The 12,425-nt window shown below is 41.6% G+C and overlaps 1 long non-coding RNA gene across 1 annotated transcript in view; it reads left to right on the top strand.

Annotated features, from left to right (window-relative positions):
* Positions 1-6,375, top strand: part of Gm29955 — a 53,807-nt gene extending 47,432 nt beyond the window's left edge. The window contains exon 3 of the long non-coding RNA XR_388044.2: positions 6,248-6,375. This is a non-coding gene — a long non-coding RNA (predicted gene, 29955). The remainder of the gene's footprint in view (positions 1-6,247) is intronic.
* The last annotated feature ends 6,050 nt before the right edge of the window (positions 6,376-12,425 follow it).

The raw sequence follows: 12,425 nt of genomic DNA, 5'->3' as shown, positions 1-12,425 counted from the left end.
TGTATTCATGGTAAAATAATAGCAATTATAATAAGAAGGGGCAATCTTGATCTGCAATCAGAAAGATTGTTAATTTCCTCCCCAAGTGACCAATGGGTTTGAACCAGCAATTCAAACCTCGGAGCTTAGGGGGAAAAATGTGCAAAATGGCTTTGGGTCTTTAAAAAGAAAACTATTTTAAAAAGAATAAGCCCTGATTGATTGCACATTGATATAAACATGCACATGGGGCTAGTTCTGCAGTCCAGAGATGGAAAAAAAATCCTGTTGGAATAGTAGAAAAATAGATGCATTTCAAGGGAGCCTAAGGCGGTGGAAGCAAGAGAATTGAGGCTTGGGGAAATAGCAAGAACTGCAATATTTGAATGTTCTTCAAAGTGTGTGTGTGTGTGTGTGTGTGTGTGTGTGTGTGTCAACAATGCCATTTTGAGGAGTTTATTAAAGCAAAGGTAAGCTGTCTGGTATGAGTTAAATCAGGAGATGTCAAGGGCATGGTTATAGGCCTAGAGGGACATGGACTAGGAAAAGCATCCTGATTTTCTGTCCAGCAGAGTTAGATGTTAGTACCTGGAAAGAGCACGGGCTTGAATCGAGAGACTGGGGTGCTAGATCAATCCTATCAGAAAGCTTGCTGGAGCTTTTTCTCTCGGAACCTTATTTCCCCCAGGGGAAAGAAAAAAAAGAAAAAGGAGACGTTGCCACGTGTTCTCTAAGAGTGTCCAGTCCCACCATCTTCAGAAAATTGAGGACCATTCATCAGTGAAGAAAGCTTTTCGGGTCAAGGTGTCTAATAAAACCCGTGGAAAGATGTTAGGTTAAAAGCCCAAAGGTCATGAAGTGGTGTTTATTATTATTATTTACACTTATTGTGTGTGTGCAGAGAGGGGTGCCAAGGGGAGTGAGAAGACAACCTTCAGGAGTTGGTTATTTCTTTCTCGGGGATTGAGCTCACATCACTGGGCTCTCACATCACTGGGTTTGGTCAAACCTTTACCCATTGAGTTATCTTGCCTCTCTCCAGCCCATTAAGCATTCTTGATGTGAACTTGCAAGGCCACCCACCAGCACAGTGTTCATTCTCTCACTGGATGCTGAGCTTGGACTAAACCTGTTTTAGGTCTCTGTGCAAGTAGAATGAAATGGAGTGGTCTCCTTGTGTTCACTGAACCTTGGCAGGGGTAGGTATTCCGACAACCTCTCAGGAGCTATGGAAAGGTTAAGTCAGAGCTGCCAGAGTTAGGAATGACCATCTCAGCAGGGAGTACGAGATAGTAACTAGGAGTCTCTGCCGTGGTGATATTCAAGGCACAGACAAAAGAGGCGGTGGGCGAAGGAGACACATCACCACCAAGGTCAGGTATGCAAGGGGTTTCAGTTTAGTTTGAAGCAGAGTCTTGGTGAGAGAGGAGGAGGGAAGGCCAATAGGAGAAATTGACCTAAGGCCTGTTTGTTTGTTTCTTCCCCTGAGAATGAACAGGGATCAGAAGAGGGCAAGAACTTCAGGGATGATTCCTCTTGCTGCTCATCTCTTGGATACTCAGTGCTTGCCCCTGCAACCTACTTGAGATACCGTATGGCCTTTGGGCATCAGCAACAACATGTTATACTGATCTACTTTAAAGTAACACATGGGCCATTCAAACAATTCAGAAGTTTACTGTTCTTGTTTATGATTAAATGTAACCAGGTGTCTCTAAGAACACTACTGAGCTTCATGACTGCCCAGCTATTAATAAGAATACAGCGCACCAATATCTGTATCTATTGGATCATTTGCACACAAATGTCAAGTGTAAAGTTGAGGGCAGTATAATTTTGGTGTTTAAAAGTAGAGATATCAGGACTATTTCTCTAGTACAATTTAGACTTATTAAATAGATATAGACACACGTGTTTATCCCTGAAGGGAATTGCTTAGAAGCAGCGAATAAATGGTATTACCTACAAGTGAGTTTGTTGGTGTTTGAGTCTCAAGTCTTTGGGAGTTACACACAGCGCGCTGTGAAAATCAGCAGAAATGGAAATTAAGTTGCTGACTTTATTTCTGACTCACTCATGGCCTCCAGGCATGCACTAAATTAATGTTATATTCTGTTTCTCCAGATGCAAGTTAAAGAGGAAAGATTGCCTGTTATTTTATTTCTCTTGACTCTGTTGAGGTTAGGGATAGCACCCTTTTCCCTTAAATACAAGCCATTCGTATTCTGTACACACAGAGCAGTTAGACGACAATATAGAGAAGACAGGTAGATGCTGAAAGGGGTTCAAGGTCCCCGAGCAGCTGTGTGATCAGTGTTATGACTGTTCTGATGGAGATGACTGGGTATAATTATGCACAGCAGTTTGCTATGTGCAAAATAAGCCCCACCCTGGGAATTGGTGAGTGCTGAAGAAACTACATGTGGCTATGCTACACTTCAAGTAAATTAGAAAAGTACTCTCTGAAGTCTATCCTGGATGTGACAGATGCATGACAGACATATAAGGTAGGTGATAACTAGATAGATGATAGATAGATAGGTAGATAGATAGATAGATAGATGATAGATAGATAGATGATAGATAGATAGATAGATAGATAGCTGGTATATAATCGTTGATAGATAATAGACAACAGTTATTTGACAGATGGTAGGTAGATAGTTGTGGATAGATAGATGATGGATACATTTATAGATGATTGACAGCTTGCAAGCTAGCTAGGTAGCTCTATTACAGACTGATATCTGTTGGGAGGTGATGGGAAGGCTGATAGATGATGGATAGGTAAATAGCTAGGTGAACAGTAGATAGAGTTAGAGTTTAAGAGATACAGATATGTAGAAAGTGATTTATTATGAGCAATCAACTCACTATAGAAAGGGACAAGTCTCACGATGTCTCTGGAGCTGGCCATCCAGAAAGGATGGGGTATTCTCCCAGTTCAAAGGCAGAGGCCCAAGAACAAGGATCGTGGTTTTCTAGGCATGCAGCAGTAAGCGGCTATCTCGAGGCACTGTCTCTCAGCTCATGGCTTTCTCCATTGTAGGGTTAGTTGTTGGTGCTTCAGAATATGACATATGAGCTTGTCCAACTTGGGTAAAATATGCAGCAAGGGTTAAATGTAACTTTAACTGCAGTGAAAACAACATTGACACTTGTACAGCGTCTATGTGTTCAACTGGTGGTTAGCTCTGAGTTTTCTCTTCTTGCAAATGGAGCAGCAGTTTATGGCTCCAGGGTGCTTTTTTGTATCTTTTTGACTGCTAATGACACTCACCACTATCTCCCATGGTTGTTGGTCACTCTTACTTTGTCTTGATTTCCTGACACTTTAGGGTTTTGTCTTCATGGTCAATGGTAAAAGTGGCTCACATGGTCTCTGTGCAAGCCTTCCATCAGGCTAAATTTCTGAAGAAAAGGATAGAGAGAAAGAGAGAGAGAGAGAGAGAGAGAGAGAGAGAGAGAGAGAGAGAGAGATTGATTGATTGATTTGGCTCCTGGTTTAAGGCAGAGTCTAACCAGCATAATCCTGGTTCCGGTGAGGGCCCCAGGAAAACTGAACAGTAAACAATAGAGAAAAAGAATTTACATCTCTAAACAGGAAATGAGCTGTTGGTCAGGATTCAAACTTTCATAACGACAGGGGTATGGGGGTTGTGTGTGTGGAGAAGACCTCCAGTTCCTCTGAACTCAGAGCCTCCAATCACCTCCAGCTCTTACAGGTCTACATCACCTCCCGACCTGGTGAAACTGGGAGTCAGCATTCCGGAACACAGATCTTTGGCATACTTCCAAAGCACATGCAAACCACAGCAAAACGCTCTGCTTAAATATCTCATCTCAGGCATGCTCTAGAAAAGTGGTCTCCCAGCTTCGTCTTGATTGCCCAGTGACATGGCATTTCCTTGCTTGCATGAGCTCATTCCATAGTTGTGAACATTCTCACAAATGAATAAGCTGAAGATAAAGACCTCATCAAATTCTATTTTCTTTTTTTTTAAATTTATTACACTTACCCATTTCCTTGAGCACACATGTGCCTAAATGTGGTAGACAAGTCAGAGGGCAGTTTGAGGAAGTCAGTTCTCTTTTTCCACCACGTGGGTTCCAGAAATCAAATCAAGACCTTCGGGTGTGGCACCAAACACCTTTACCCACTCAGGCATCTTGTCAGTCTGCTTTGTCAGACTCTGTAGAGAGCTTCAATGAAGTGTTTGGTCATGGGAAGGAAAATAAAGTTGTTTTTTTGTGAAGAAAATTAGGCCCATTTATAATTCTTCAGTAGATGATAAACACACAGAGACACACACACACACTAGATCAGGTTATCTGTCACCGGCCCTAATGCCCACTTGATGGTCAAATACCAGGATGTGGGTTGAGTCCTTCTGTCAGCTTCTGATGGTTTTGCAGATAGAACAAAACAAGCAGAAGAGTTGCCTCTTGTCTTGTCTCTTCCCCTTCCCCTTCCCCTTCCTCCTGCTCCTCCTCCTCCTCTTCCCCCCTCCTCCTCCTCCTCCTTCTTCTTCTTGCAAAGTCACTCCCACTTTCTTCTTCATCCTATTAGCTCTTATTTTTCCAATTGCTCAAATTTGGATTTTTTTTTTTTACTAAGTCTGGTGAACCTGATAGATATTAAGTTGAGAAATAACATGTGACAAAAAATGACTCCCTCAAGGCATCCTCTCTCAGCTCATGGCTCTGTCCATGGTAGGTTTAGTGGTTGGTGTCTCAGAATATGTCGTGCGAAACTGTCCAAGTTGGTGAGAATATGCAGCAGGGGTTAAATGTAATTTTGGCTGCAGTGAGAAAAGTATTGACACTTATGCAGAGCTAAGTGTCTTTAGAGAATCAGCGCTGGCTCACGTGAGAAAGTTCCATAGAAGCATCAGGACTTGAATTCAATCCCCAGCACCCAGGTATGAAAAGCCAGACAGACATGGTGCGCTTGCCTACTTGTGATCTGTAATCCAGTATGAGAAGTAGAAGACAGGTTGATCCCAGGGGCGCTCTCAGCAGCAAGCCTTGCTTAATCCATGCGTCCCAGGTTCCAGCAAGAGACTTTGTCACGGAAAACAAAGTGGAGAGAAATTGAGAAAGATTTCTGTGGTTGATTCTTCCTTTGGCTTCCACAAGTGCACCTGAACCAAACATCATATCATATCATATCACACACACACACACACACACACACACACACTCATCCTCACAATTAGGAATGTATTTAATTGGATGAAAACATATATGTTTGTGTATGTGGGAGAAGGCATACGTGTATTAGATTGCATGTTTGCTTTTAATGTTTCTTTTCTATCATTTTATTTCATGAGTACTGTGTTAGCAGAACAAAGAGTATCTATTGTCTATCTAGCTCTATCTATCTGCCAATTATCTATCTATCTATCTATCTATCTATCTATCTATCTATCATCTGTCTCTCTATCTAGCATCTGTCTTCCTCCTATTCATCTACCTATAATCTATCCATCATCATCTATCATCGATCTTATGTTTGTACCTGTGTGCATGTATGTATATGCATGTGCCAAAAAGAGATTAACTTTTTCACTTCTTATGCAGGGCCAACAGTAAGCAGGTTAAAGGGAATGGATGCTATTTTCTTTCCCTTAAATGTGACTGGCTATTTAAATAAAACAGTTGAGATCTGGCATTTTTTCTAATACGAATCTTGTTTATGGAGTGTCAACATCATTTTTAAAAAGTGAATGTAAATCTCAGAAGGTTCAACGTAACAAAAGAAGGGCTGTTTACTTTGCATCCAAGGTTGCCCTTCTGGAGAAGAGCAGGATCTAAGATGCTGGCACAGAGGCAGGATATATGAAAAAGTTTTTTTTTTTTTTTTTTTTTTTTAACAGATGAGCATAATGATACCTCCATGGACTGGTTTCTAGACTTATTTCTTAATAAGGCAAAAATTATTTATGAATAAACTGAAGATCCAAAGAGAGGGAGATCACCCCAGCATCCTCAAATGGAGCCAAAGGGTCGTTGACCCTGCCCTGGCTGAGGTTAGAATGATATAGGGATAAGGAAGAGAGATGCAGGCATAAGCAACATTTCTTCATTTGAAAATGAAGATGGCTCCTGGGGACTAGCAAACACAAGGAATCAGATTCACCCTACTGAAGTCAGAAGAAGAAATACACTCCTGCCTTGAGAATTGCACTAATTTAGTGACCTCTGGGGCCTTAAAACACTTTATTTATAGAGGTTCTGAACCCTGGCTCTGTGGTCATTTTTACAGGAGCACAGGAGTAAGCTGATTTAGACTGAGTATCTCAGCTGCTGGATGTGGAGCTGCAAGATGACAGATGACAATATTCGTCAGAACCCAGCGATGAGGTCTCTGAAGACAAGGACGATTCAATGAAGGTAAGTGTTTGTAGATACACATGTATACATTTGTATATTATCCATAATTTTAAACTGTCAAAAATGAGCGTTCTGCTGAGTTTCTGCTTCAATGGAGGAAGTGCATACAAGAGACAAATTATAGGAGGAAAAATTTTGGATAATCATCTTTTCCATGATTAGTGGCTCTTGATGATTAGTGATCTCTTCAATAGCTTATTACACACACACACACACACACACACACACACACACACACATATATGTACACACACACACATATATATATGTGTGTGTGTTGTTTTAAGTTTATTTTTTTAAACAAATCACATTATTTACTATGTCTTTGTATGTTTGTGTGGGTATGTATGTGTCATGGCAGGAGTGAGGAGGTCAGAGGACAGCTTGCCAGAATCCACTCTGTACCACCAGTAGACCCTAGGTGTCTAACTCAATTTGTCAGGCTTGGTGGCAAGAGCTCAGCAGTACCCCTCACTCAGAGTCTGTGACCCATCTGTAGGAAAGCTAATTTCTCTATTCCAGTCAATGTTCCAAACTTAAATGAAGCTGCAGGCTGGCCATATTCAATTTTCCAAGAGACATCTAAAATTTGGCTTTTTATATCACAATTTTTTCCTGATTTTAAAAATGTGCAATCTGATCAGATACTGAATTTCAAATGCTTGCCAAGAAAACAAAACCCCTCTTTCATGCTGGATTTGACCCCTAGGGACGTTACAGCAAATCTGTACAGCTCATACACTGAATAAATTCTTAATTTAGAGGGGCCAAAGGCAAGTCTGCAATCACAAATGTGGCTTGTGATAGTGTTGGGGCTAGAGCCTCTGCTTCTTTAGCTCTCTGCGGACACCAGGGCCAAGGCATGCATGCTCTTTTCATCATCTGCTCAAACGCTGGCTGTCTTTGAACAGTACGCAATCATGCCAGGCGCCATCATAGAGCATTTCCTTAAACATGAACCCTTTTGGAATAAGCATCCCAGTGGGCCATTTTCTCTCTCTTCAAAAGCAGGATGAAATTTCCCTGGAGTATTTAAAAATCTAACGGTGTTATTTGTTCCTCAGTAAGAACATATTGTAGGTATTTTGCAGGCTTTGCCTAGCTCCATCAGTCCGGGTGCTAAGGACAAGTTCTGTTTTGTGTTCTTCTCCATGGTGATGGAGAGCCCATTCTTATAGAGCCCTAAATGTCATGCATGATTCTTCTTTTCAATAATATAAAGCATTTTTTGATCACATGGTGTGATTGCTTGATTCTGAAATATAACATATAGTTTCAAGTTGGACATTTGGTCCTCGGCCAATGGCATCATTTTGGGAGGTTCTAGAAACTTTAGGAGGGTACAGTAGGTAGGAAGTAGGTAACTGAGGGTGAGACGCTGGTCTCCAGGTCCCACCTTGTCTGCTTTCTGAAATCCTCTTCCCGCACAAGCTCCTAGCACGATGCTCTGCTCAAACACCCATGGAGTGAACGCCCTGAAACCCTGAGCAGAGTAAACATCCTCCTTTTCTGTTTCTTTCTTAGGTATAACAACCACAGTAACACGGTGCACACAGGCAACATTCCATCTATCTCTCTAGGTAGACTCCAGTCATCAAATGAAAACAGGTTGTATCTTCTTTTAATGACATGGCTTTTCCCAGGTGGGCTCTTCCTGAAGCTGTCACTTAAAGCATTTGACGAAAGAAAAAAATATATATAATGATTTAGGGAAAATCTAGTCAATCAAGAAGCAGATTGGTGTGTTCACTTTAAATGCTTTCTACAAAGGTGAAACATGCTTGCATCTGCTTAGCAACCTGAAGCATCCTTTCAGAAGGCTTGGCTCCTGGAAACTTAGCCTGAACCTCGCTGTTCCCACTGGCAAGTGTTTTCGTTCTTTTGATGAAGTATAACAACTAGAGAGGTTTTCTTCTAATGCCCTCCCCTCCCCTCCTAACTCAAACCAGGTAGGGATTAGCAAAGAAGAATCCTATTCCTATATTATCATAGTATATATTTTTCTGTATCATACGGTATATTTTAATTAGAGTCAGAATGCTCTGTAAGATGGAGCAAACTGTGTTCCATTTGAAGAATTAAAGAATCACTCAGGCTTGCCAGCGTGATCTGAAATTCTAATTCAAGCTCTGCTCTGAATACCAGCTGCCCAGAGCTCTTATTGTCCATCAAATACCACCTGGAAGTATTTATCACAACAGAAGGAGGAAGCCTCTCATATCTTTTTGGACAGATACTTTTATTAAAATTGGCTTCTTTTGATATTGCTCACACTTATAATGAACGGAATCGTTGGTCGGGCTTTAACTCTAATCAGAAATCAGAGCTGATTACAGAGTTTTAGGGATTACATAGAAGACAAAACCCTCAAAAGATTTTGCTTGAGTGGTAAATCAATTTTTGAAGCATCAGTGAGAAATTCAGAGGCAGTAGAGGTTTGGCAAACAGTCCCATTTGTCACTGATCTCAAAAAATAAAAAAATAGTTCTAAACTATTTTACTTGTTCTGGAAGAATGACTCGTTGATTTGGGCCAAGAAGTCCTGAGCAAATTGGCCAAAACAAGTCGAAGAAGCAATCAGCGTATTAAAGCTTGGCAGGTGGAACCTCTGCTTCTTGCGGTTTTATCTTCTATGTTCCAATAGTTAAGCACCAGTATGTTTAGACTGGGGGGAATAACACGGCTGGGATGGTGTTTGCCTTCCAAGCATGAGAACCCAAGCTGTTTAGAACCCACATAAAAACAAAACAAAACAAAAAGCAAAACAAAACAATAACAACAACAACAACAACAACAACAACAACAACAACAAAACGCAAGCAAACAAAACCAGCCAGGTGTGGTGACTTGTGCTTACCATCGAGATGCTGGGGGAAGTGGAAACAGGCAGATTCCTGGGGCTCCTTGGCCAAGCAGTCTCTCCATCTCCAACTTAGTGAGCCCTCAGGCCACTGAAAGGCTGTTTAATAAGCAAGGTGGATGACATGCAAGGAAGTCCGCTAAAGTTGTCTCCAGGCCTGTTTCATGTGTGTACACCTGTACCAACACACACACATACATGCACCCATACCACACACACACATGCACACATACACATGTGAAGCTGGCATGTTTCAAGTGATGGATAAAATGAAGCCTTAAACCTGGAAGTCTGATCATTTAGAAATTTCCAGAAATGTCTTATTTTCTTCTAGTCTATGTGTAATAGAATATCTATTCTTTGTTAATAGAAATATCTATTCTTCTATGTAACATAGATTTGAGGTTATGGAAACCAAAGAAATGGTAAAATCTTTGCAACCTATTGTAATTTCAAAATGATTGAAGTCATTTTTTCCCCCTGGTATTGCAAATTACCTATAACCCATGCTTCTCTTTCCCCCTTCCCTTCCCTTCCCTTCCCTTCCCTTCCCTTCCCTTCCCTTCCCTTCCCTTCCCTTCCCTTCCCTTCCCTTCCCTTCCCTTCCCTTCCCTTCCCTTCCCTTCTCCTTCTCCTTCCTTCCCTCCTTCCTTCCCTCCTTCCTTCATTCCTTCCTTCATTCCTTCCTGCAGAAGTATTGGTTGGCTGTCTATTAAATATCAGGCATTCCTCCAGGCATCTGGGAAATGCTAGTGAACAGCAGAGGCAGGTAGCATTTTTCTTCTAGAGCTGTGTGTATAGTAGACTAAGAAAAAGCAGAGAACAACTGTACTAACTACAACACACAGGTAATTTGTGGCTGCTCAACCTGAGAAGATAGGGAAGTGGTGACTTTCTTCTCTCCAGGTGAGCACTATCACACCGGCTCAGGTGAGCACTATCACACCTGGCCCAGGTGAGGACTATCACACCTGGCCCAGGTGAGCACTATCACAGCTGGCTCAGTTGAGCACTATCACACCTGGCTCAGGTGAGCACTATCACACCTGGGCCACCTTCTTTCCAAGGGCAAGCCACTTATTTGTTGTCTCATAGCAATGGAGAACTCTCCTCCCACTTCTCAGTAAAGGCAGTTAGCAAAGAACCATGTAGTTTTGTTTTCTTTCTTTCTTTCTTTCTTTCTTTCTTTCTTTCTTTCTTTCTTTCTTTTTTTTTCTTTCTTTCCTCATTGGCTCACACTTTATAAAGATAGAACGCTGTCACTGTGTGTTGATTACATGAGTATCCCTATCCTGTAAGTTGTAATAAAGTTATATGAAGTGATAGAAAAGATAAGTTAGATATTTAGTATTTTCCATGGTGGGCTCTCTAAGGATAGATATTGTTCTCAGAATGGGAAAAGGATTGGTAAAGATCCTTTCCCAATCTGTTGGTGGCCTTTTTGTCTGGGACTAATATTCAATATATATAAAGAAATCAAGAAGATGGACTCCAGAAAACCAAATAACCCAATTAAAAAATGGGGCACAGAGCTAAACAAAGAATTCTCAACTGAAGAATATCGAATGGCTGAGAAGCACCTGAAAAAATGATCAATATCCTTAATCATCAGGGAAATGCAAATCAAAACAACCCTGAGATTCCACCTCACACCAGTCAGAATGACTAAGATCAAAAATTCAGGTGACCACAGATGCTGGCGAGGATGTGGAGAAAGAGGAACACTCCTCCGTTGTTGGTGGGATTGCAAGCTGGTACAACCACGCTGGAAATCAGTCTGGTGGTTCCTCAGAAAATTGGACATAGTACTACCGGAGGATCCAGCAATACCTCTCCTGGGCATATATCCAGAAGATATTCCAACTGGTAATAAGAACACATGTTCCACTATGTTCATAGCAGCCTTATTTATAATAGCCAGATGCTAGAAAGAACCCAGATGTCCCTCAACAGAGGAATGGATACAGAAAATGTGGTACATTTACACAATGGAGTACTACTCAGCTATTAAAAAGAATGAATTTATGAAATTCCTAGGCAAATGGATGGATCTGGAGGGCATCATCCTGAGTGAGGTAATCTAATCACAAAAGAACTCCCATGATATGCATTCACTGATAAGTGGATTTTAGCCCAGAAACTTAGAATACCCAAGATACAATTTGCAAAACACATGAAACTCAAGAAGAACGAAGACCAAAGTGTGGACAATTTGCCCCTTCTTAGAATTGGGAACAAAACATCCATGGAAGGAGTTACAGAGACAAAGTTTGGAGCTGAGATGAAAGGATGGGACATCTAGAGACTGGCCCACCCAGGGATCCATCCCATAATCAGCCACCAAACACAGACACTATTGTATACGCCAGCAAGATTTTGCTGAAAGGACCTGGATATAGATCTCTCTTGTGAGGCTATGCCAGTGCCTGGCAAACACAGAAGTGGATGCTCACAGTCAGCTATTGGATGGAACACAGGGCCCCCCAATGGAGGAGCTAGAGAAAGTATCCAAGGAGCTGAAGGGGTCTGCAACTCTATAGGTGGAACAACAATATGAACTAACCAGTATCCCCAGAGCTTGTGTCTCTAGCTGCATTTTTAGCAGAAGATAGCCTAGTCAGTCATCATTGGGAAGAGAGGCCCTTTAGTCTTGCAAACTTTATATGCCCCAGTACAGGGGAAACACCAGGACCAAGAAGTGGGAGTGGATGAGTAGGGGAGTGGGGGCAGGGGGGAGGGTACAGGGGACTTTTGGGATAGCATTTGAAGTGTAAGTGAAGTAAATACCTAATAAAAAATTGGAGAAAAAAATGGGAAAAGGATGTTTTCGAGATGGCGAGTTCCCCTTCTAGGAAGTACCCAAACATAACTTCCATCCAATGATAAATTCAAAAGCACCCACTTCTTCATTCTTCAGTTACATCTCAAAACCCCTATGTGCCTACTACAGAGCTCTCCCCTGGATTCACAACGAGCAAACAAACCAGGTAAAAACTATTGTCAATGATTTAAAACTTTTACAGACACTGAGAAAAAATTTGGAATTGAGGAAAAGAATAATACAAAAATACATGTAATGTATGGAAGAAAACCAAGGGGTGGGTGTGGTGGAAGCTAGTGAGGGTGACATGGCTGACAAGAGCCGCTGTTGCCAAGCAAGCCCCAAGCCTCTGGGTTCAGTGGACTGATG

This window comes from Mus musculus, chromosome 8 (assembly GCF_000001635.26).
Source record: "Mus musculus strain C57BL/6J chromosome 8, GRCm38.p6 C57BL/6J".
NCBI classification, from domain to species: Eukaryota; Metazoa; Chordata; class Mammalia; order Rodentia; family Muridae; genus Mus; species Mus musculus.
This window is presented reverse-complemented; position numbering and strand designations above follow the sequence as displayed.